Source organism: Macaca mulatta, chromosome 14 (assembly GCF_049350105.2).
Source record: "Macaca mulatta isolate MMU2019108-1 chromosome 14, T2T-MMU8v2.0, whole genome shotgun sequence".
NCBI lineage: Eukaryota > Metazoa > Chordata > Mammalia > Primates > Cercopithecidae > Macaca > Macaca mulatta.
This window is the reverse complement of record NC_133419.1, coordinates 93,021,470-93,047,912: the sequence shown is the minus strand read 5'-3', so window position 1 is coordinate 93,047,912 and position 26,443 is coordinate 93,021,470. Positions and strand designations below refer to the sequence as shown.

General features: G+C 37.0%; 1 pseudogene; it reads right to left on the bottom strand.

Moving 5' to 3' along the window:
- Positions 1 to 24,335: 24,335 nt before the first annotated feature.
- On the bottom strand, positions 24,336 to 25,151 carry LOC144334544 (large ribosomal subunit protein eL8 pseudogene; annotated as a pseudogene).
- Between the last annotated feature and the right edge of the window lie 1,292 nt (positions 25,152 to 26,443).

Genomic DNA, 26,443 nt, shown 5'->3' with positions numbered 1-26,443 from the left:
GGGAGTAATCAGTTTGGGGCAGCTTGGTGTTTGTGGGGTGCCTAGCAAGACAAGATAGGGAGTCATTGTTCTTCTGCAAGATGATTATTTTGTTTGGTATGTTTTATCATTATTATGTGCTTATGTGATGTGGTTACAGTATCTTGGTACTTACAACAATAAAAAAGGTACACACGGCCAGGCACGGTGACTCACGCCTGTAATCCTAGCACTTTGGGAGGCTGAGGTGGGAGGATTGCCTGAGATCAGGAGTTTGAGACCAGCCTGGGCAACATGGTAACATCCCATCTCTACCAAAATACAAAAGAAATCAGCCGAGTATGGTGGCGTTGCAACTGTAGACCCAGCTACTCGGGAGGCTGAGGCAGGAGAATTGCTTGAACCTGGGAGGTGGAGGTTGCTGTGAGCCGAGATCACACCACTGTACTCCAGCCTGGCAGCCTCGGTGACAGAGCAAGACTCTATGTCTACCAATAAATAAATACATAAATAAATAAATAGGGGAAAAAAGGTACACATGCACAAACATAGTCAGAGACATGATATTTTAAAGTATTCCAAGAAATGAGAAAAGGTAAAATATACTAATAAAATTTAAAAGGAAAGATCATTTCGAACAAAGAGAGTTAGAGAAAACTTCAGGAATGAAGTGATTTATAAAATAAAGCAGATTCTGACAAGACAACGTGAAGAACAAGTCATTTTAGCCATGTGTATGCAAGTGCTTGTGTGTACATGTGTTACTGGGTGAGATGTGTGAATCATACTAATACAAGCTATCAGCATGAAAACTATTTTCCTTTGTTCACAGATAACTATAAAAGCCAAATGAAATTAAACCATAGTGAGATAATTATAAAAAATCATTTTTTTTTTTTACCTCTAATACCTAGCAGGTTAAGTGGTACATAGTAGGCACTTGGGAAATGCAGGTGAGCTAATTAGTGTAAATGAGTGAATAAATTGCAGGTGATTAAGAAGTTGCTTAAAGGGAGTATGCACATTTCCAAAGGTGAAGACATAGCCGCATGTATAAAACATATTAATATATAGTATGACAAATGGGTCATATGGTGGAAAACGCTCCTGCTCGGAGTACCAAAGCTATAGGGCAAGGCCATTATTAGCTTTGTGTTCTACAAACCATCTAGCAGATATGGAAGCTCAGTAAAAGCAGAGGTATATGATGAATTGCTTGTCTCTGGTTTTTGTACTCGCATCATTTCAAATACTAATTGGAGAGAGGTTTAAGGTAAGGTAACAAACAACCAAGCTGAGGAAGTCCAGATTTATTACCCCAAATGCAAAAACAGAACAGAACAGAACTGAATTCTAGGTAAAAACAGTCAGAATCTGACTGATTACTCATGACCATGGTGACCTGAGGGTTTCCAGAGCATAATTAAAATAACTCAGGACATCTTGCTCTCTGCATTTCTATCTTTCTAAGTATAGATTCTACAGATTTGAGAAAAGAGTATTTAGTTTTATAACTTCAACCAAGTCTTTGCTAGACTGTATGCACATCTACCTTTTCCATTGTCATATCCCCATGTCTATATAATCTTTGACCCAGAGTTGGTGTTTTATTAATATTGTTTTGGGTGAAGAAAACAATTCCTAACACTCTGACTTCATTATGTCACTTCAAAATTAACTTTGATATTCTTTGCTTCAGTGCCTTCAATGATGGTGAATTCATACTGGCTGGAAAAAGCTTACTCCATTTGCAGAGAGTGGTACATGGTTCATATCCTTCTTAGTATCTGGCCCAGATCCAGAGGAATTATTGCCTCATGTATGGTACCAGTAATAACAAATAATAGGGGCTTGAACCCGGGAGGCAGAGGTTGCAGTGAGCCGAGATTGTGCCACTGCACTGCAGCCTGGGCGACCGAGTGAGACTCTATTTCAATTGAAAAAACAAACAAACAAACAAAAACAAAAACAAAAACAAAAAACAAAAAAAAGAAGAAGAATAGGGCACTACTCCCTCCTTTATTTATTTATTTATTTTATTTTATTTATTTATTTATTTTTTTGAGGCGGAGTTTCACTCTTGTTGCCCAGGCTGGAGTGCAACGGCACGATCTCGGCTCACCACAACCTCCGCCTCCCAGGTTCAAGCAATTCTCCTGCCTCAGCCTCCCTAGTAGCTGGGATTACAGGCATGTGCCACCACGCCCAGCTACTTTTGTATTTTTAGTAGGGATGGGGTTTCTCCATGTTGGTCAGGCTGGTCTCGAACTCCTGACCTCAGGTGATCCACCCGCCTCGGCCTCCCAAAGTGCTGGGATTACAGGCATGAGCCACCGTGCCCGGCCCTTTATTTTGAATTCTATGTATATATATTAAGACTGAATTGGCTTTTTGGTCAACTATGCCAAAGTGTTTATCTGTATTTAATTTATAATTATTTCTCATACTTTTTCTACATGTGTGCATACTAAACTATGTGTGTATTTTGTGAACCAAATAAAGTATTATGTAATTATTTCTATTAGATTTGGGGAGAAGGATTTTTTCATGTAAAAAATCTCAGTAAAATTTGCATACAGTAAAATGTTTTCTTTATAATGTATACTCTGCAAATTTTCACAAATTTATTGTATTATGTAATAAGTATACAGTTATATCTTATTGTAATTTTAAATTGCATTTCTGTAGTCACTATTGATGTTGAGCATCTTTTCAGGTGTTTATTCTTAGTCTTTCTATCTCTTTGACACAGTGTCTGTTCAAATATCTTCTTCATTTTGAGATGGAGTGTTACTCTGCTACCCAGGCTGGAGTGCAGTGGCGCAATCTTGGCTCACTGCAACCTCTGCTTCCTGGGTTCAAGTGATTCTCCTGCCTCAGCCTCCTGAGTAGCTGGGATTACAGGTATGCGTTACCACACTCAGCTAATTTTTGTATTTTTAGTAGAGATGGGGTTTCACCACGTTGGCCAGGCTGGTCTAGAACTCCTGACCTTGGGTGATCCACACTCCTCAGCCTCCCAAAGTGCTGGGATTACAGGCATGACATCTTCTTCATTTTTAATTGGTTTATTTTATTATTGCATTTGAGAGCTCCTTGTATAATCTGGATATAATTGCTTTTTTGGTTATACGATTTGCAAATATTTTCTCCTTTTCTGTGGCTTGCCTTTTCATTCTGCCAACATTGTCTTTTGAAGAGGAGACATTCTTAGTTGTGATGAAGACCAATTCATCAAAAATTTTAATGGATTGCATTTGTGGCGTCATATCTAAGAAATTATATTGAACTCAAGAACGCAAAAGTTTTTCTCTTGTATTTTCTTCCAGAAATTTTACAGTTTCAAGTTTTATATTTAGGTCAATGATCCAGTCTGAATTAATATTGGTGTAGAGTAAGAGAGGGGAACTGAAGGTTATTAATTTTTTTTCCATTGTTATACAATTGTCCCCAAGAGCCATTTGTTGAAAAGACGTTCCTTTCTCCATTTACACTTTCATAAGAGTTTAATTGACAGCATATGTATGGTCTATTTCTAGACACTCTATTCTTATTCACTTATTTATATGTCTGTGCTTTTTCTAACACCAGACTATTTTGTCTTCTGTAGCTTTACAATAAGTTTGAAAATCAGGTAATACAAAACTTCCAAATTTGTTGTCCTTCTTCAAAACTGATTTCACTATTTTAGTTTCTTTGCCTTTCTAGAATTAGTTTCTTAATTTCAACAACAACAACAAAAAAATCCTGGGATTTTGAGTGGGATTATGGGGAATCCATAGATCAGTTTGAGAACATTGATATCTTAACAATATCATATCTTCCAATCCATGACCTGGTATACATTTCCATTTATTTATGTTGTCTTTAATTTCTTTCATTAGGGTTTTGTAGTTTTTAGTATACAGATCTTCTGCTTATATGATTTTACATAAATGTTTCATTTGTTGGTGCCATCAAAAATGGTACTAAAAATTAAATTTCTGATTTAACTGCTAGTATATAGAAATACGATTAAATTTTATATAGTGACCTTTTATTCTTCAACTTTTATGCATTTTATGCATAGTTGTAATAGCCTTTTGGTAGATTCTTTGAGATTTTCTACATAGACAATAATGTCATTTGCAAATAGAGCCAGTTTTTGTCTTCCTTTTTCAATTTGTACGGCTATGCCTATCATTTCTTTTTCTTGCATCTTTATTGTATTTTTCTTTTTTTATTTAGCCCATTGTTCTAGCTTGTCAAGAACTTTGGATCATGAAACTGTCACTTAGCTTTTTAATTGTTTATCAAATTTCACCAATTTCCTCCTTCTATTTTTCATTTAGAAGTACTGAACCAATATACAACTACTATGTACCCACAAAAATTAAAAATAAAAACACTGGAAAAAAGTGTACCAGATAGTTTATACAAAACAAACACACTCATTTCTTGTTAAGAAAAATTGAAAACATATACAAATGTGGAAAAACAGTATAATAAACACTTTGTATCAATCACACAACTTCAAAAATTATCAACACATGACCCCTTTTATTTCACCTGTATCTTCACCAACTCCCTCTTTGTGCCCCCATCACTACATCATTTTAAAGCAAATCCAAAAACAGTATTTTCAGATAGAGATTTGACATTAAACTTGTCTGCCATGCTATTCAAAGTTAGAAATGGCGACTTATTCATAATTTTATATTCACTGCATAGCTTGGCATCTTATACATAAAATATATAATCAATAAATTATTACTGAACTAAATTTTGGGGAATATCTCACTTTAGTACAGTTCTAGAAACCACTTCTCTCTTTCCTATTCGAAAATCAATCTAGTTTATTGTGAGGTCCTTGTCTATACTTAGTTGTTTATTCAATCTTGTTTTTGGAAGTATTGTATTAAATATGTATGAGAAAATATCTATGTAATATATATATGAGAATTAAAGCATAGTAGTGCAACAAATGCCCAACATCCAACTCAAAAGCCAGAATTACAATAAATCACTAAAACTGCTGGACTCCTTTTAAATCCTCCATTCTAATATCTCTTGCAGAAGTCATCATGGCCTTGAATCTTATCATTCAGATTTCAAATAATTATATACACACACATCCTTAAGTAAGATATTGTTCAGTTTTGCTCATTTTTGAGGCTTATAAAATGCCATTATACTGTAGTTAAGTTTCATGAATTATCATTTTAAAAATTAGGGTGTTCAGACAATTTATATGTAATATATTTTAGTTATGGTTGAATTGAAACATACATCTTATTCTTTATTTCTATGATCTGTTCTTCGTTCTTTTTTTTCTGCTTTTCCTCATTTCTTTTGGATTCAGTGAACATTTTTTATGATTCTCTATTATCCCCACTTGCCTTTGTTGTTAAATCTTTTTAATTTCTTAAAAATTGCTCTAAGATTTACAGTATATGTCTTTAACTCACCATAGTCTACCTTCATATCATATTATACCACTTCATATATAATGTTAGAATGTTAGAATAGGATACTTCCATTTCCTCACTCTCAACTTTCATACTATTGTTGTCACACAAATTTTTTTCTTGTGTGTTATAAACCCTGCTTTAGACATCTAATTTCCTTTTACACTTATTTAAAATTCTAAAACATTTAAGTATTTACTCTCATTTTTACCATCTCTATTGCTCTCCATTTTTCCATTCAATCTAAATTTTAATCTGATATTATTCTCTTTCTGCTTGCAGTCCAGGTAAATCGTTTCAGCTTTTGATTCTCTGGGAAAGTCTTTATTTTACCTTTCGTTTTGGTGAATAATCTTGCTGAATATAGAACTCTGGATTGGGAATTTTTCTTTCAGCACTTTAACAGTGAGACTCCCTTGTCTTTCAGCTCACAAAATTTCTGTTGAGAACTCTGTCTTTCTCATTTTGGAGCTCCAATTGCATGTATGTTACACAATGTGATGACGTTACCATAGGTCTGGGATTCTCTGATCGGTTTTGTTTTCTCCTCTCTCCACATTGCTCAATCTTTTTCTTTTTGTCTTTAAGATTGGTTGATTTCTACTGTCCTATCCCCAAATTCACTGATTCTTCCTTCATCTATGTGCAGTTTACTGTTAAGCTTGTTTAAACAATTATTACTTTCTGATATCCAGTTTTTATTTTTAGCTTTGTTATTTTATGTTTTTATAGTTTCAATCTCTTTGCTGAAATGTCTCATCTGTTTATGTATGTTGTCAATTTTTTCCCCTAAAATCTTTAGCATATTCATCATAATTATTCTAAAGTCTCCACCTGATAGTCCTAAAAGCTGAATTATCTCTGAGTCTGATTCTGTTTATTGCTTTATTGCCTGATAATGGTTCTTTTTTTTCTTGCCTTTTTTGCTAGTCTCACAATTTTTGATTCAGTATGGGATATCATTTGTACAAGGACAGTAGAGACTGAAGTAAATAGCATTTATACCTGGAAATGGGCATGCCTCTTTTTTCAGTCTGCTGGCATGTAAAGTTGAGTCCATCTTGTCAGTAGTTCAACTAGGTTTTGATTTTCTTGTTGCTAAAGTTACTTTCAGTGTATCACAGGCTATAAGTTGCTCCAGCCGTGAACAGTGGTTACCTTGATTTTACTTTGGGGCCTGGAGTACTGAGGTTTTTGTCTGTGCTTATGCCCTACCTGGAGCTTTCAGAAGTCCCTGTATGCCTGTGTCACAAGGTTCTCTCTCCATATGATTGCCCCTTCCCCAGAGGTAGACTGCTATTCTTGTTACTTACTGCTAGGTTCGTTGTGAGATACAAGGGATAACTTGGTTCTCCTGAGCCAGCCTTCTTCTTAGCCAGGACCTATGCACCTTTGTCTTGGGAGGAGGGCTTTTTCAGTGTTCCTGCCATTTCCACTTATGGCAGTCAAACCGCCCTGTATCTGTGGCAGGTCTTGGGTAGAAGGGTTTTCTGACCTTCCCCTAGGGTAGCAGACCCCCATTTTCTATCGGTGCAGAATGGTGTGACGTAAAGACTTTTTTTCTTCTTCCCTTGGAGAAAATAGCTTTGTTTATATCTTTCAAAAAGATTCTGATGAAAGGAAGCAGAGTACCATACCCTTTCTCCAGAGGCAGATACATTTTGCTTCTGTACCTTCTCCAGGGACCCTGGGGGCAAGAGGATTTGCTGGCCCTCCCCAAGTGGCTTAAGGCGTTTGCTTTTTTTTTTTTTTTTTCAGTGAGAGATGAGTCTAGGGAAGGGGGTGATGTTTGGGGCCTGAATCCAAGCAGCTGTTCACCTTTTGCATACTCGCAACAGTAAAAGGCAATCTCTCTGGTTTTCTGTTCTAACTCTAGTTTTTCTTGAAAGCAAGCACCTGTTGGAGGCCCACGCAGAAGACCTTGTGTGTGAGTATGAACTACTTTGTATCTGGGTGACTAGTTATCCTAAATGTATATGCTAGCCCATATTTGACCTTTACGAATTTATTAACATTTTAGCTGATTTCTTCTTACCTTCATCTAGCGTGACCTTCCTATTTCTCTTGTGCCTTGACAAGGGTAAACAATTCCTATATCTTGTCTCTCCTTGGACGGACTTGTCTGTTTCTAGAATTCATTTCTCATGGTTGCCTTATGACCTCAGATCTCTGATAGGTTCAATAAAAGTTTTGATTTTATATATTATCTGATATGTGCTGTTGTTATTAGGATGGGAAAAACGGTCTCTTCTAGATTTCCATAGTTCAAGTGGAAGTAGGGTTTGTATGATTTACTTTCTTGATACAGCATTGTATTTTTAAGATTCATTCATGTTGTTGTATGTAGCTGAAGATTATTTATTTCCCCTGATATATGATATTCTATTATGTGTATTTACCACAATTTATTTATTTCCTATAAATAGGCATTTGGGCAGTTTCTAGTTATTTATTTTTATGAACAGCATTGCTTTGAACACTATTATTTATAGCTGTTGGTGTGCCTTTTTAAGTTTCTCTAGCTTCTACACCTAGAAGGTATTGCTGGATTATAAATATGCTATTGTTCAACATTACAAAATAATGCCTTTGCTTTCAATTTTCATGTATGCCTCCACACCTTTTGAGCAATATAGAAAAAGCAAACATATCACGTATGTTTATCCTTTTTCCTTTCGGTTATCACCTGTTTATCCTTCCATTTTTTATGATCTCTTATGTCTGAATTGCTCCTGGATTTTTGTTTGGATTGTGGCTTCTTATGTGGCTTATGATCCAGCTCTTGCACTCTGGTCTTTATGTTATTAATTTATTTGCCTGATTTTTGACTCTCAGTGCTTTCTAAACTATATTGGCTTGGACTTGCTACTATAGTTTGTATTGCTTTGATCTCTATAGAATATAATTCCGCTCATTTTATTCATCCTCTCAGTTTCCAATCTGAAGCTTGGGCCGATTGAGCCAGTGTAATGACTGGGTATTTTTCCTTGGCCTACTGTATGTGTATGTATATGTATATGTGTGCATGTGTGTGTGTATTAGTATCTGAACACTTGAAGTCAAAGTCACTCCATCAATCATGTGTGTGAGTGTGTGTGTGCATATGTGTGTGTGTGTGTTTGAGACAGAGTCTTGCTCCGTTACTTAGATTGGAGTACAGTCATAACTCACTGCAGACTTGAACACCTGGGCTCCAGAGATCCTCTTGCCTTGTTCCCCACTGAGTGTTGGGATTACAGGCATGAGTTACCATGCCTGGCCAGTCATTATTCTTTAGATAGATTTAATTTCACTGTAGAAATTGACCTGATTATTTAACTAGTTACAACTACAACCCACATTTTTTTTTGCTTTCAAGGGACTGAAGAGAGATCAAGTCAAGATTTAAATACACAGTTCAAGAAAAGTGGTCTATTTCTTTTTTTAAATGCCTTCAAACTATAGGAGTCTTAGACAGTGACTTCATAAAGCACAAATTAAAAATTTTCTTTCTGCTTTGGTCTCTTTGAAATGAATCTATGAACCAAGATTAGAGTGCCCATGGGAAGGAATTAATAGTGGAACCATAATACATATGAAGACAAATTTAGTGAAAGATTCAATGTTTATGCCCTTAATGTCAATTGGCCGGGAGTATATTTTATGATAGCAGAAATACAGGTAAAGAACAAGATAGGAGTGATGAGAGGAACTAAATAAAGGAACTCTTAGTTTCTACATGCTACTAGTTTCATTTTCCCTAGGGAAATATTGTTTTAAAGCAGCTGTGAGGTGCATAGAATCCTCTTCCCTTGATAGTGTTCATTATAAAATTAGGAAAAAATCCATGGTCTGTGCGTTCAGAGAGATTAGAACCTAACAAAGATTAGTATGCCAATGAATACCAATGAATGCATTAATAAACTCATGGTAGAAAACACATATAAATACATATAGATATTCAGAAGGATGTAACTGAGTGTTAAGAAGTAGCTGGATCAGAGTAGGTTAGGCAAGAAAGACAGTTCAAGAATAAGCAGCTTCATCAAAAAGAGAGTGTAGCATGAATACAAATATTTTCTTATTCAGAGGTATATTTTAAAAATCTGTATCTTTCTCCCCTGCCAGTTGGACATAGCATTGTACTGGGTGCTGTTGATGCCCTGCTGAGACACTCTTTACTGGTCCTGCCTCTAGCTGTGGTGAGTGTTGATTGCAAAGGGCTCACAGCTGTCCCTTCCTCTGGGGAACAGTCTGAGCTATGTGGTCTCAAAGAGTGGCTCCCAAACAAGCAGCATTAACATCACCTAGAAACTTGCTAGAAATATAAATTCTTGGGCTCCATCCCAGAACTACTGAATCACACACTCTAGGGTTGGGCCCAGAAATCTGTGTTTTAATGAGCCCTCCACGTGATACTGATTCACAGTGAGGATTGAAAAACACTGTCCTGGCTGATGGGAACCGCTTCTGGGAGTTCAGACACCACCCTCACCCCACCGCCACAGCTGATGACTATTACAGGGTACAAAAGGCCAAATTCCCTTCCTTTGGGGTAGGGGGAAGGTCGCAACTCCATGGTGTGATTTATACCCTACAGAAAGAGTCAACAAACTGTGGCCCCTTGACCAAATCCAGCCCCACTGCCTGCTTTTGTAAGTAAAATTTTATTGGAACAAGGCTGGACTCATTTATTTTATTATCTATGGTTGGTTTCATGCTACAATGGCAGAATTGAGTAGGTGCAAGACACACTATTCTGCCCTTTACATGAAAAGCCTGCCCAATCTTGTTATAGAGCCTCACCTATCTGAAAGCATCAGGCCAAGGCTAGATATCACTGACTACATCTTTGCTTGATTCTCTCACCTCTCTATTCTGCTTCCTTCCCTCCTTTACAGATTGCTTGCCTAATCTCTACCAGGCTCTGCTTCCAGGAAACCTGAGAGCATACTCACAGGCTAATTTGTTGTTGTTTCTGTGTTAGCCTTGGCTTTAAGGTAGCCCTGAAACTTCCTGTACTGATGCTGAAGGGGCAGTTCCCCCCTAGTTGATCTTTTGGGTCAGAGCTACTCTTCTCAGGAAGGGATGACACTTCTCATCTCTGCAACCCCCAGTTTTTCTTTGGGTTACTTCTCTAATAGTGTTTCTGTGACTTCCTGGAACAGTCTTACGCTGGTTCCAAGGGTCACATGTTATTTTATATCATTAGTCTTTATAATTTATAGGGCACCAGAAGCCTATATGACATTTCTCATTATACGCTTTTGTCACTGTCCAAGGATCTTTGGTAATTCAAATAAAAGTAAGACAAAAACATGCACCGCGGCCAGGCATGGTGGCTCATGCCTGTAATCCCAGTACTTTGGGCGGCAGAGGTGAGCAAATGGCCTATGCCTGGGAGGTCGAAGCTGTTAGTGAGTCATGATCATGCCACTGTACTCTAACCTGGGCAACACAGTGAGAGCATGCCTCAAAAAAAAAAAAAAAGGAAAAAGAAAATCAGTTGATCATAGATGTAGGCGCTTATTTCTGGGCTCTTAAAACAAAGGCACCCCAACCACCAGCAATGATAATGTCTAGGCTAAGGTTACATGAGGGTATTATTGCAATTCATTAAGTTAAAAATAAGGGAGAGAAAATATTTTGTCTACAGTTTGCTAAATGTTCACTGAAGGAATTAAGCTTTATTTAAATAGCACCAAGTTCTGCAGTCTACTTCCTGAGTTGTTTATCTTTTTAATAATGAAGCAGCACTGAAGTCTTTCCATTACAGTGATGTTTTCATTGTGTGATACTTGCTGTTGCTGTTGAGGCTTAGAAGAATATTTGTGCTTTCTCATGTAGAATGTTTTGTTCATATATATATATATATATATATATATATATATTACTGACAAGCTAAAGGAAATAGTACTAACACACAAAATGAAAAATATAACTAGTATCAAGAGCTGAAGTAGTAAAAGTCTTTTTTTTTTTGGAAGGTTAAAGAGCTGGAATGAGAAGAGATAGTGAAACTTATTAATGAAATAGGATCAAGTATGATGAGGTTGCACTTTAATATTGGCTGAGGATTTGGGCTCAGATGAAGAGTGGAGAGACTGTTCTTGTCTGTTTTTAGAGACAGTTGATCATTAAAGTCTGAGGCTGTTTCTCAGGCTCTAGGAAAAAATAGTTTATCCCTCTTTATTTGACATACTCACAAATAGAAAATACCTGTTTGCAGGTCAGAGAACCACTGTAGGATTTTCAAATGAATGGCTTCAGATGGCTTGCAGGAAGATGGAATGGTGTCATAATAATTTCTTTACTAAAATAGGATTTTATGAGCTGAAGTTCACTTTAGAATGTCATTTGTTGGTGAACTTCTGTAAAGAATTTTACATCCTAGGGACTTTTACCAAAACTCTTCTTGGCACACTGCTTGGTTAAAGATCATTCTTGAGTACTAACAGAGTAAGCAAGGAAGCCCTCAAGATTTAGAATTACATACTCACATACAGTCCTTAGATTTTGATATAATAATTCAAGACTTATAATTATCAATATGAGAGTAATAGATAATACAATACAGTTGTATACCATTTTAAAATTCTTTCATAGCCAGGCTTGGTAGCTCACTCCTGAAATGCCAACACTTTGGGAGGCCGAGGCGGGCGGATCACCTGAGGTCAGGAGATCAAGAAAGCCTGGCCAACATGGTGAAACCCTGTCTCTATTAAAAATACAAAAATTAGCTGAGTGTGTGGTAGGTGCCAGTAATCCCAGCTACTCTGGAGACTGAAACATGAGAATCACTTAAACGCGGGAGGCAGAGGTTGCAGTGAGCCGAGATCGCGCCACTGCACTCCAGCCAGGGCAACAGAGTGAGACTCTGTCTAAAATAAATAATAAAAATAAAATAAAATAAAATAAAATTCTTTCAGAGTGCTTTCATGTATTTAGTATTATTTTACCCTCACAACAATACAACAAAAGGGAATGGGTATTTAATTATTTAATTAACTTAATAACCAAGCCCCAAATTAGCTTATAATAATGAATAATGAATGTTTAATATATATGTAGTAGATCATAAATAGGAAGATAGGCTTTGGATAAAATCAGAAAAACCTGGGTTCAAATATCAGCTGTGACTCTTACTAGTTCTGTAACGTTGATTATGTTATTTGATATAGCTGAACCTCATCTTTAGGAAAGGGTGTTGCTGACAAATACCTAAGGTTATGTATTTAAACTCCCTGTGACAGAGTGATGTTCAGCGAGTTTTACTTCCTTTCCTACTTACCCTCAGCTATATACCTCTGAAATCCGAAAAATACAGAAAGAAGCTCCCAAGTCAAACATGTAAAATGGGTATTTGGTAATTGAAATACAAGAAAGACTATTTTTAAAAAGCATGAAGAATAAAGTGCCATAACCTAAGGTAAGCGAATTTCTAAGGTATGTATGAATTTAGCTCTGAGTTTTCTCATACCTATGCAAAAAGGAAGCTCATTCATTCCTTGATATTCACTGCACCCCAAAGAAAGCATACACACTCACAGACAGAAACTAACCTCTTCTTGAAATTAAGTTAAATGTGAATTTCTGTACTCCCTTTCAAAACTGGCTATTTGCAGGCATAGTGGACACTGCCTGGCAACAGTTTTCCAAAAACAATAGAAATACTGATAAGCCAGTTTTCATATTGACCCTCAGTAAAGGCTCAGGGCAAAATCCTTTATCAGCAGTCAGTGAAGGCATTTCTATGGAGAACTGAGATAATTTCACCCAGGTACGTGGCTTCCTGATAATCTAACACACGATGTTAGAACCTAGAAGGAAAGATATTTAGCATACCCATTAGACGGTCTTTTTCAAATATCAGATGTCTCAAGTTAGTCTTTGGCACGTGCAGGCTTACAGACAATTCATGCGTCTCTTACAACTACCCATGGAACAGCTATTCTTTAATGTTAGCTAATGTGAAAGCCATGTGCTTTAGACACCAGACATGAGGGAGACAGAGTTATCATTATGTTATGAACGTTAAGAGCTTTACTCTCATTCTTGCCAAGTTGGAGGGCCATGCCATTTCAGTAGAGGCTTGGGGAACAGGAACATATGTGGTTAGGGTTATGATTTCCCTTACAAAAGAGCTCTTTTCTCAAGCATTTGCGAGAAACCCTTGGTTGCACTCCTCAAGTTCCGAGCCTTATAATGCATAAAGGACAAGTATCATCTTTATGTTAGAGGGGGTGAAAGGTCTTTCCTAAGGCTGTAGTTAGTAGCACAGGCATTACTAGAACTCTTATATCTGATTTCCTGGACCAGAGTGATTTACAGTTGTATGCGTTGCCTAAGCCGGTAAAACAAACTAATCATGATTCTAATTTAGCATATTTCTTCTTCCATTCCTTTCGTTCAATCCATTGTAGCATAAATGGTCAGTAATCTCATTTCATGTCACCAAAACCTGTGTGTTTCCATAGATGAGATTTTTCACACTCAGCTAGTTGCCCTGATGTCAGTGTACGTTTTTAAATACTTTGGCTTGGTCATGCATGTAGAGTGGACCTGATTTAAAAAATCGATTTTGCATTATTTATGTTGCTCTTACAAATATTTCCATGCCTTTTTATTGTCTTTCTTGTAAGAGACCATAATTCCAAGATTTGGAGTACAGAATGTGCTTTGGAAGTTTAAAGTCAGCCACCCATTCCCATATTTGACTCGTAAGTGGGGTTGTGTTAGTGCTGGTAGCATTTGTTTGAGAGATTAAAGTGGTGTTTGCTCAATTATCTGCTCACTTATTTTTATGATTCTTTTGCTGATAATGTTGCAGCTTTCATTTGCTATATTCCTGATATGCACAGCAAAGAGGGATTATGGAAATAACACAAGAGCTTAATTTTAAATCCAATGTTGCACCTGAACTCTCATTAATTCGGTATTTCTTCATAAGTATCTGTCTCTTGTAAGAGAGAACATTTCAGAAATAGGAAATATAACATATTCTTCTAGGTTTCATCATAAACTTAAAATTCAGTGGTTACAGTCTAAGTTCAGAAATTTCACAGTGAAAAATGGAACTTGCCCTTACCCCCATGCCTTCACCACTCCCACAGGAGTAAGTGATGTAAACAGTTTGCTATGCATCCTTTTTGAAAAATTTTGATAAACATTTAGTCTCAACAATTTAAGGGCCTGTCACAAAAACACATTCATAAATATAGTGTATCAATAGATTAAATTAAAAAGATTGTGTTGAGAATAATGACAGCTGTTTAGTGAAGCATTTTAGAATGTGCATGTCTGATTTTTAAGCTGTGATTAAAAACAAAAAAATCAAATGAAAATAATATTAAAATGTTCCTGTGGAAATACACAAACTATCTAACAACTCTGCATTCCAGAACCAATCAGTCAAGTTATTGATGAGTAAAGTTAATATTTTTATGCCTCAGAAGTTTAGAGAAAGAATTTATGGTCTCTTTGAAGACAATCTCCATTAGTAAGTTAGCATGAATTAAGCATTTGCATATTTTCATCTACTGGTAACCACTTCAACTGAGAATAATGTTCATTTAAGAAGACTACATCACATATATAAGCCAGAAACATCTAGCCCTGTTCTGTGCCTAAGCCAGTTTTCATGTTGATCCTCAGTAAAGGCTCAGGTCAAAATCCTTCCAAGGATCTTCCTTTGCAGGATTCATTTGGTAAACTTCTGTAAAGAATTTTACATCTTAGGGACTTTTACCAAAACCCTGCTTGACACACCACTTGGTTAAAAATCATTCATGAGTATAATAGAGTAAGCAGTAAAGCCATCAAGATTTAGAATTACATACTCATAAAGCATCTGCAAAGCATCTTAATTTATCTCAAGAGAAGAGCTCCAGGACCTCTGTATCACATAATGAATGCACAGAAGGTATGCAATGAAAATCTGAGTTAACCAAAGGCAAACACAAGGTAGGATCCCTAACTCCTTCTCTTATTTCTTCAAGACTGAGTGTAGAATTTCCTTTGACTGAGAAGTTTTCCATTATCCCAGGCCTGGGCTTACTGGCCCTCCTAAGTTCCCATAGCCTCCTGTGCACTTGGAACATTCTATTATAATTATGGGTTACTTGAACTTCTAAATAGTAGGCCTTTGAGGGTGGGAATTATATCTCATCCATGATTGTCTTTCTATTTCCTACGACATTTCCTGATACACAGTGATCTCCCCATAAGGATCAAATAAATAAATACATAAATATATGAATAAATGTTTGAATTAGCGATCCTCATCAGTGGCTTTTAAGCTCTACCCAAGTTGCTTTAGAGTTTTTGTTAACCATCAGCACTAGTTGTTTAACATACTTAAGAAGGCTAGCTTGCTCTTTTCTGAGACACGGCTTGGTTGCCCCTACTTTTATAATTCCTAGGGATGAGAGCTATTGTGCGAGCTTTGTGCCGAATTGAACCAGGGCATGATAATTCTGATACTCTTCTAGACAAGGACGTTTGGGAACTTGAGGGTATGCCTCCCATTTGAGTCACCTGAAATTCTATCCCAAGAATTAAACACCCTTTTAACAGGCAATCTGTCTTGTTAAGACAGTGCTGACATCTTGCTTATTTTGCTTTGTGGCTGAAGAGCTAAAATATATCTGCTGATCACAGCCAGGACACTGATGGACGTTCCCCATACTGACAGAGCTGTGGCACTGCATTAGAGTGGTGGGGATGCCAATTCTCAGGAGACCTCCTGCACTTCAGCTCCGTGTGCTTGGGATCCAGCTCAAAAAGTGGCTCTCTAGTGAGTTAGAACATTTTTCACAACTGAATTGTAGATGTCTGGTTTCTTGTCTTATTTCTTCACAAGTTTATAAACCTCTTGAAGGCAGGATTAGATCCTATTCATTGTATTTCAGCTCCTTGTACATTATTGTAGTGCAAGAAGAAATGCCAAAGTAATTTTTTTCTGTCCAGTGGGGGAGGATGTTTTTAAGGTAATATTAAAGTTAGAAATTATATCAAAAGATCAAGAATCCAAGTTGCATTTATTATCCTTTTCCCTTTTATAACTAAGTAAGAGAAAATTAAAGCAAACAATTTCACCATGTTTATATTGGAGAGGAATCCCATATGTTCTTGAATTGCACAGACATTTCCAGTAGAAAATTAAATACAATCATGTTTGGTGCTATAGAAATAAAGGTGGTGAAGTTCATCCCAAAATCGTTAATTTCTGGAATTAATTTTAAAAACTCTAAGAAAAAAAAACCTCTGAAGAAGAATTAGTTTTTAAAAATCTAAAAAAAAAGGGGAAAGGTGGAACTGGTAAAGTAAATGAACAAATACAGAAAAGAATGAAACAAGAGCAGGTCTGAGGACTTTAGCTCATTCACTCTTGCCCAAGAACTTAACACATTTTTTTCTTAAGAGCAGTTAGAAGTGATCAAGAATGTCTCCATTCCATCATCCATTCAACAGCTATCCACCAAACAATGTGTTAGGATTGGCAGATAACTACAACATAGTTTATGCCTTCATGGAGCTCACTGTCTAACAGAAAAAAAAAATAAACCAAAATATTCAGAATAAGACTAGAGATAAGTAGAAGGCATTAAAGAATGCATGGGGCTGAGTGCAGTACCCCACACCTGTAATCACAGCTGCTCAGGAGGCTGAAGTGGGAGGATCCTTTAAGCCCAGGAGTTCAAAGCTGCAGTGAGTCATGACTGCACCACTGCACTCCCACCGTCTTGGGGGATAAGAGAAAACTTCAAGGAAAAGGTGACACCCAAGCTTAGTCTTGAAATATTGAAACCTAAGGTGAGAAGAAAATTCTGATTACAAGCCATAGAGGTTTTAAAAATCCCCAAAATCCAAAGCAAGCAAACAAACAAAAATCATCATACTCTATGTAAAGTAGTAAAACTATTACACTTATGTATTTCATGGTTTAAAAAGCAAGGCATGATGTTATCGGAGATGAGATTGAAAGATAAGCAGGAGTTACTTCTTTATTACTTTGTTAAGGAGCTCAAGCCTGTAGTATAAGTAATGTGGGTCATTAAAGGGCTTTAAACCAAGGAAACATTTAGATTTTAGATAAATCATGATAGTGACTAATAGAAAGATTAATTTAAGAGAGAAAATACTGAATTTAAGGAGTTGCATGAGTGGCCCAGAAGGCAAATAATAAGGATTTAAAACTGGGAACATAGTAGGAATAGAACAAAATGATATTTGCTGGAAAACATTTAGAAGGTCAAGTTAAAATGACTTTATATGTATAATACATATACCACATAATTTAATACATAAATACATATTAATATAAAATATATTTCACATATTTTTATATATTATGCATTATAACTATTATAATTAATGTATCATTTATGTTTATATGCATATATAATTTTAAATTTTGCTTATGTTTATAAAAACAATATTTAATAAATTATGTATTAAATATGCATCTTAAATATATATACACACACACACAAAATATATATTTATATTTTATATATATTTTGTGTGTGTGTGTGTGTATATATATTTAAGCTACTTTGCTGATGGTACATATTTCAGAGAGTAATTGCTCTATATTCCAAAAATCCAGTGATACAATCTTGTCGTTAACACTTATGCCTTACCTCCAATACTTTTGTGGATGAGAGTGAATGGTTGGGTTTAGTGACTATGAGCCTAGTGATCATTAAGTCTTTCTCTAGTACACAAAATCTCAGATTTTCAGGATCAAGAGGTTGTCTGTGAAATTCAAGGCCATACAATCTTTTACTTTGTGAATACAATAAAGAAATACATTGCTTGAAAATTAGAATTATAACCATTCCAGAGTAGCCAAATGAATCCTCTTTTAATTTACTAGACGATTCTGTACTAAGAATTGCCACAAGGAATCAATAATCTTAACAGGCGTTTCAGCTCTATAAAATAAATAGGATTTAACATCCACACAATCCTATTTTAACACTATTAACCAAGGAGTATGCAAATCAGCAGCATTCTGGTCTATGCTGACACTTCGTTAACACTTCATTAAGAAGACTCTGCTCTTGATACTTGAAATTGTGCCAGAGATAGAATATTTCTTTTCCTTGAAATCCACATATTTTTCCCCAAAGCTCCAGAGCTTCTTGTAATGACTATTAATATTCATATATATTTTCAGCTGTAATTAAAAAAGAAAACAACTTATGGCTTCTGCTAACATGCCTAAATCTCACCGAGGGTCAGAAGTTCTCAGAATGTCTCACTAAGGATTAACTTGATCTAAAGTGAACCTGGCTCTACTTGAAAATGGTTGTCCTGACAAAAGACCTTTGTGGTAGTGGGGTTATGAAATAATCTTGGATGGGATGGGTTTGTTTCATTCATCCATGTATTTATTCATCTAATAAGCACTTAATCAAATTTAACTATTTAATAAGTACTTAATGTGTTCCAAGGATCCTGTGAAGATAAAAGGTAAATAAGTTTTAGTTCCTGTACTTGAAGATTTCATTGATTGACTTTGGAACTTGTATATAAATAGATGTATTACAATTTATGTTAAATTTCAAAACAGAATTGTGAACACCACCCTACAGGAGTCCTGTCCCTATGACATTGACATAGGACAATGGATTTTTGGTCTGAGCATTGAAGGATAACTAAGAATTTTCCACGGTGAACAAATGTGTGCGTGTGTGTGTGTGTGTGTGTGTCGATGGCGGTGGGGAGGGGATGGGGTTTGGTAGAACCCAACATGTTTAAAAGTCCTGAAGCATAAGAGAGAATGGGGTATTGAGAAGATAAGCGTTATGGGAGCATAGAGCATTTGACCATAGCAATAGGCCTGCCCTTGGTAATTTCAACTGAACAGTTGGACCTCAAAGAATTTTAACTCCTACAGTCCTGTTGGAAGCACTAGGGAAAATGTCAACTTATAAAGTTATAACTTACTGAGCAATACATGAAGCCATAATAGACTTCTGACTGTGAAGGATCTGGGAGCTGAGGCTGCTGAAACCCCACATAGACCCCCAGTGGAGACCCCCTCACTTTTGACTTAAGTACATTCATGTACTTAAGTACTGGTAGATGATCAGTTGCTCATGACTTGTAAGCTTATATTTATCTAGAGTAAACCCAACTTCTTTGTTTCTGCTTCTCTGTGGAACTGTAATGCCACCCTGAGAGTACAGGCAAAATAAATGTCAGCATCTACATCCCTAGCATGCTGAGAGATGTGTTTTTACACTTTCAGTGAGGTACCTGTATGCACATTGCAGCCAATGTACTGAGACAAAGTGTCACTTTGATAAGAAAAGATGGGAAAATGTAGGCCACATTTAAATAGTGACACTTCTGGAATACTGAGTCAGTTTCATGAGGGACTGATTGTTCTTCATCATTATTAATTAACTACTGCTGAGCCCCTACTTTGGGAATAACACTAGATGAGATGCTTTTTCCTTATAGAAGGCATTTGTGTTGGCAAAATCTTTTAGTCCTTTTAAGAACCTGGGGACAGATTATTTGTTTCTTGAGGGCAGTGGCTGTCTCTGTCTTGTGCACCACTGGGACACTTCAAAAGTGTTTATTATGTATTGAATGAATAAATGTTTCCTATGTAGCGTTATATACAAATTTTTCTTAGATATTTTTTAAGGTTCTGTTTGTAGGTATTTAAACTTGGAGGATGAGAAAAAGCAATGTAGGTATCAGTCTGTATATTGGAAATTTTCCTATAAATTTATTAATATGATCTTCCTTGGAAACAAAGAAAAACACAAGTCATAAACATCATATTTAGTGTTCAGCTAGTGAGTCTGTCTTGGCTTGAAATAAATAGAAAAGAAACAGATTTTTTCATATTGATCAACATGACCCAGTCAGAAGACTGCCTTAGCTGACTGTATTTCTTTAGCTAAGTAAGAAATAGCTGTTGAGCTAATACTAGTAAGATCCTTGCCCTCTGCCCCAGGTTTCAAAGGAGACAACATTCAAGGGAAAGCACTCATGTCTGAGGCAATGGCCTTGGGGTACAGGGACCAGCTAATCTAGGAGGTGATGACTGAGCCCTTTATGAAGGTCTGAGCCCTTGTCATAGCCTGGGACTGATATCTGCAGTTGTCACTACATTCACTAGAATGATCTCTCGAGACCCAACATTACATCTCTATTCTATCTCGGACAGGAAAAGCCAGACACCAAAGTTGAACCATAGTTCAGAAAGAGTCATCACATCTACATTTGCTTTAAGCCATATTCACTCTGAGGGACCACATGCCTAAGGAGGAATCTTACAGGGCTACCATGTAGCAAGCTTGCAGGCAGGGCCATTCCAATTGCTGATCATTGGAGAGTTCCAGGATTTGGGCTGGGAACAGTGTAGCTGTGGGATAACCCTGATTTTCAATGCTGGCAACAGGACTGGGGTCGTGGGGCCATGGAGGTGGTGCAACTCCCCTCTTTGTTATCAACTCCAAATAATGACTCCTTTTCTTTTTAAAATAAATATGTTTGATATGTTGCTTACATTGTTTGAAACATTCAGATAAATTAGAGACAACAGATTGTCTGTTAATAACTCAATCTGGTACATCGGGCTTTCTGTGATTCTTCTAGAAATAATCACTCCTAGGGCAAGAAGAAATGCCTATCTCACATCAGGTAAATGCTAGTCAGAGGAAGGGCTCATTGAGTTTTTCATCTTAGTTTTAATTATGAGTTACTAAGCACTGTCTTTAAGGTATACACTGTGTTAAATGCTTCCATGCATTACCTCTTTCTGGAGTAAAGTGTTTGCCATTACTGGCTATGCAAGAGACATTCAAACGAAGCTTGCTTCCTTTATTTTCTTATCTCTTTCTCTCAAAGTTCTGTGCTTAAAGAAAATATGAGCTGACATTTATAAAGAGGAAAACTAACCCAGTAGTTCTGCTTGTAGCACTGTGGGCTTCACTAGGAATAAACAACCGATAAATGTCCTAGTTTGAAATTGTACCTCATGCATTACTGACTGGCCAAGAAAGCAACTGTACGGTGGCTGTATTGTGGCAGTTTATTGGCAAGAAAGTTGGTTTCATGATTAAAACGCTCTCTTGTTCTTAGTAAAACAAGGTTTCTGTCACACATGAATTTAGATATCATAACTATTAGAATAAGAACTAGCACTTCTAAGAAAGTTTCTGGCAATTGCTTGGAAAAATTAGTTAAGCCTGGGTACAAGGTTAATATATGCTTTCTTGGATGAAACTGCAAAGAAAATGAAGTTGTAGACTCATGGAGCTCCCTTTGAGCTATTTTTGTTTAAATGATTCTTTCCATAATTGGTGGATTTTGTGTGTGTGTTTTCATCTCATAGTGTTTCAGAATGTTGACGTGTAATAAAAAATTATGATTTCTGATTTCTGTTAAGTGAAAACATTTTATAAGACTCAGATTACTTATTTACTTGAGGTCTTTGTTTCACTGTTAGTAAAAGTCAGAATATAACTAATTCATCTCACGCAGAGGTTGAGGAGCAGCTTATAGATACAGTGATGGTAAGGAGTCCTGTGAATATTTTAGTGGCACAGAAATGCCTATTATCAATAATAATAGTAATAAGCAGTGAGGAATTCAGTTGAAGTCTAAGGCAAGACATTGTCATATTGTTTTCTTACGATTAAAAAAACTTTGGCTTTCTTTTGCATGTGACACTTTCAACTGTGTTGGAGAGAATAAGAGCTCTCAATGTGGTACTTGGTTGTCTAAGGAATTCTTGATGGAGACAGATTTCATGTGAAATCTAAATTGTGTCACTCACTGTCTGAACTTTAGCATTAAGATCTTTAGAAGATAATTTGTTTATTCTTAATACAACCCCAGGCTGAATTCTCTTAGATTATTGTAGAAGAAATGTTACCTGAAAGTAGAAAATATTCTTGAGGTTGCTTCAGACTTGAGCATAATTTTTCTTGTCAATCTTGAAGGTTATTACTATTTGCATATATACCACTTTTCTTTCAACTCCACAGGAACTAAAAGGTAGCTTGATTAGAAGTAGGAGAAAAAGAGATCATTTTTATACTGAAAACATACTAAAAGTGGTCAAAAGTATTTTTCAAGACTGAGTACACTGATAATATCTATGTGCCTACTTGGTATATCCCTGAGTTTCTGCAAAGAAAGTTCTTAAGCTTTTAGCTATATGAACAGCATACAAAAAAAGTTGCTCCTGCTTAAATCTTTTTACCATATTTTTCTAAAATTTCAATTTATTTTGAGGAATAGGTACTTAAAGTATATATGAAATTACTGCAAAGAGTAAATTAAAAATATTTTAGTTACATAGAGTGTTTTTTGTGTGTTTTCCATGTGGAAATTAAAAGGGCAAGATTCATAGTAAATTTACTTGATTGAGCAATGTTCCTTCACTCATGAAAAGCAGCCTTGGTGCAGAATAGTATATACTTTGGATAATTAGAAAGAAAGAGGCAAGACAGTGGAGCCTGGTGAGCTACAGGGAGGGCTTGTGACTCTAAAGCCCAACCTTTACCTCCTAAACACAGGGAAAAAGGTAGGTTTGCATTCTGTAATAACAGTGGGGGATTTACAAATGCTCTGATGAGTGCTAGAGTGTAACATGTTTCCTGATGAAGATCAGAAATCAAGTTACCCTGGAGGAATTTTGTTTTTGTTTTTAAGCAGATGTTCACAGGGCTGCAATCTTTATTAAACAACAGCACCAGGGAAATGTTACAGACAAGAATGCTTCCTGTCCATCACAGTTTAGATTGGTTTGGCAAAGGATTAGTAATGATTTGGAAAAGTCCAGAACTAGTTTGATAACAGAATTTTAAGAACACTTTATGCTGAGGCCAGAAAGGCGACTTTGAACCTCTGAGGGTAGTCAGTTACCCACCCCCAACCCCAACTACATATGTTTTATTTAGGACACTGTTCTAAGCCTTTGGAGAAATGCATAAACAATTTATAAAAGAGTCTATGCTCCAAAAGATCTTGCAATTTAGTTGGGGAAAGAATACAGAGATGTATGAAAAATAAATGGAACAAGGCAATATATGTAAAGTGCCCAATGTAAGGTAGGAAGTGTAAAGGTTAAAGAAAAAATTGTATCTGACTTAGGATTCTTTAACTCAAATCAACAGAAAAATGCTCTTGAAAACTTGAGAAAAAGATAATTTATTCAAAGACTTTTAGGAACTGCCAGGAATTCTTAAGAGTCTTGCTTGGAGACCTGGGGACACCAAACTTGGAGGACCTAGGAAGCAGGTTTGCAGGAGCCATCTGGAAGATGGAGGTGCTATCAGTCCTGGGATTTGAAGAAATATTAAGTGTTAGATCACTCAAAGTTGGGGAAATTAGGTGATTTTTAGAAACCCCACCATAGATGTAGAGACGATGTTTATAGCATGCTTGCGGACAATGCATAGATTAGTTTGCTTGGAATGAAGGCTATATGCATGAGTAAAGAGATTAAGCTGGAAAAAATAGGTGGGAATTCATTTATGAAAGGCCTTGCTGACATTATGACTCTATCTTGCTGGCAGTGAGAACTAGTTGGGCTGTTTAGCAAGAGTGTAACATGGTAAAAGCGATGTTATAATCCTGTTCCCTACAATGATAAGAGGTCAGAGAAAATGGCCACTCTTTTATTTCAAGGTATTTTGAATTCAGTATGTAGATGGCCTTTTCCTGAACTTAAACTTCCTTGCCGTAGTCTTCATCATTATTTCCATAGGTGAATGTTTCTCAAAAGGGCTTGCAAAGGCTACCTAAGTATCAGAAGTGACTGGGGACACTTGCTAACATTTACCTTCCGAGGACCCTACTGAATCAGAATCCCGCCCCCCCCCACCTTTTTTTTTGGGAAAAAAATGTATTATTTTAGTTATTTTTATGTACAGAAAACTCAACAGTGTACATTTAACCCAGTTTAGTAGCAAGTTCTTTAGCCTTTGCCTTTTCCAACTTGACAGTGCAAGCCACAGACTTGGGACCCAGGACATTGCCTCCCCAGTGAGAATGGTTCTCATAATATCTGTCATTGTAATTGGTACTGATGGCTTCTACCAGCGTAGCCAACGCTCCTTTGTCTTTTTCTGAAGTCAACAGTGGTTCAGGTCTTCCTGTGGGCTAGTAGACATCCCACTCTTGCCTTCCCCTTGGTAATGCAGTGAGGGACCCCCATCTCACAACACAGGGCAGTCAGGAAGACAATCAGCTCGATGGAATCCACTTCGTGTGCAGTCACCACCAGCTGAGCCTTCTTGTTGTCCAGCAAGGTGGTGACAGTTTTAACCCCTGCTTGAAGGACAGGTGGTTTCTTAGTGGGGACAGCCCCTTTGCTGGCAGCTTTCTTCTCAGCCAAGGCCAACAAGTTCTGCTTCTTCTCTTGCTTTGTCTTTGATCTGTACTCATGGGTCAGCTTAAGCAGTCAGTAGCTATTTGGCAGTTCAGGGCCTGGGTGAACAGGTTGATCACAGGAGGCACTTTCAGCTGCTTATAGAGGGTAGCTCTTTGCCAGCTGCAACGTGATATAGTGGGGCTATTTGACAAAGCAGGGGAGGTCCCTTTTGTTCTGGATGTCTTGTGCAATGCCAAAATTCTTTGCCTTTTCTCAAACAGGAATTCACCCCTTTCTTGACCTTCTGCTTCTTCAAAACAGCAGGGACTGGGCCACCTTCTTTCCCTTGCCCCTCTTTCCTTTCGGCATCTTGGGTGGTGGGAGGAGAGAGCAAGTCAGAATCTTTGGGAGTGGGGAGCTGGGGAGCAGGAATCTGCATTTTCAACAAGTCCGCTAATGATTCTTCTATGCACTGATGTTCAAAACCCATCACCTTAAGGGATGCTTAAATGGACCAGACAGGTACAAAGCAAGGGTGAGATCCCTTTTCTCTACTTTCCTTCTTCCTCTTCTCCTCCTTTCATTCTCCATATTTTGCTCTTCTTCCTCTGCCTTCTGTCTCTCACCTAATAAACACTCTACTCACTGGGGACCCATTGTGTGAAAAATACTACCAAATTCTTTATGGACACTGGAGCCTTAAAGACATACCTGAGGAGACTTAAATATGTGTGTTCAAAATATGCATTGGCAGAAAAATCAGTGCTATTTTAGGGGAAGCCTTTTATGGACTAGATGTTTAGCATTTGCTTTAAGTGAAGCTCACTTTGATTTGCAACCTTGATAGTATCTGAATTAGAAAGATCTGGGGATTTTCAGCTGGTGGTTAAAGCATAGCTTCTGGTGAAAAAACTAATGGCAAGAAGCAGAGTAACAGAGGCTCCTTCAGATCAACTGAGAATGTCAGTATGAGGGTGTAGGGCCACTGATGAGTGGTTAGTAATGCTTGGATTCACTTTCTCCCCTGTTGTCCACTGCTCTTGTTCAAAATGTCATAAAGGAAACAATATTTATTTACCCATACACTATGCACTGGCATTGCACTGAAACTGCCTTTGCAAAATTATGACAGTAAGAGATCTGACACGGCTAACTCCATCTTGCTTCTGGCCTCACAGGTTGGCTATCTTTGCTCTTTACTGGGTGTGGGTCAAGCTAATTTTGGGAGAATTTAGTTTACAGTTTAAATAATAACAGCATTTCCCCAAAACTGAACTTTTCTTGTAAAACTAATGAAAGGCCATCAAGTTAGGAGGATGAAAGGGGTTTGAATTCTAAGTAATTACCAGCCATTATTCCGGAAGTCATAAGATTTGCAACTTCCCCAATTACTCGGGCAGATAACATTACTACTGTAGAATGGAAGATTGGCCTTTTGAGATGTCTTTTCAGGTTTTTGCATTTCTGACAACTGTACAGCCCCATCCAGACCTGCCAACCTTTCCTGTGGCCTGCACCCATGAACCAACTCAGCACAAGAGGACAGTTTGGATTCTCTGTGATTTCATCTTCAACCCAGCCAATCAGCATGGCCCTTACCCTAGCCCCTGACTACCAAACTATCTTTGAAAAACTCCTAACCTCCGAGCCTCTGGGGAGATTGATTAGAGTAATAACTCTCTCTCCC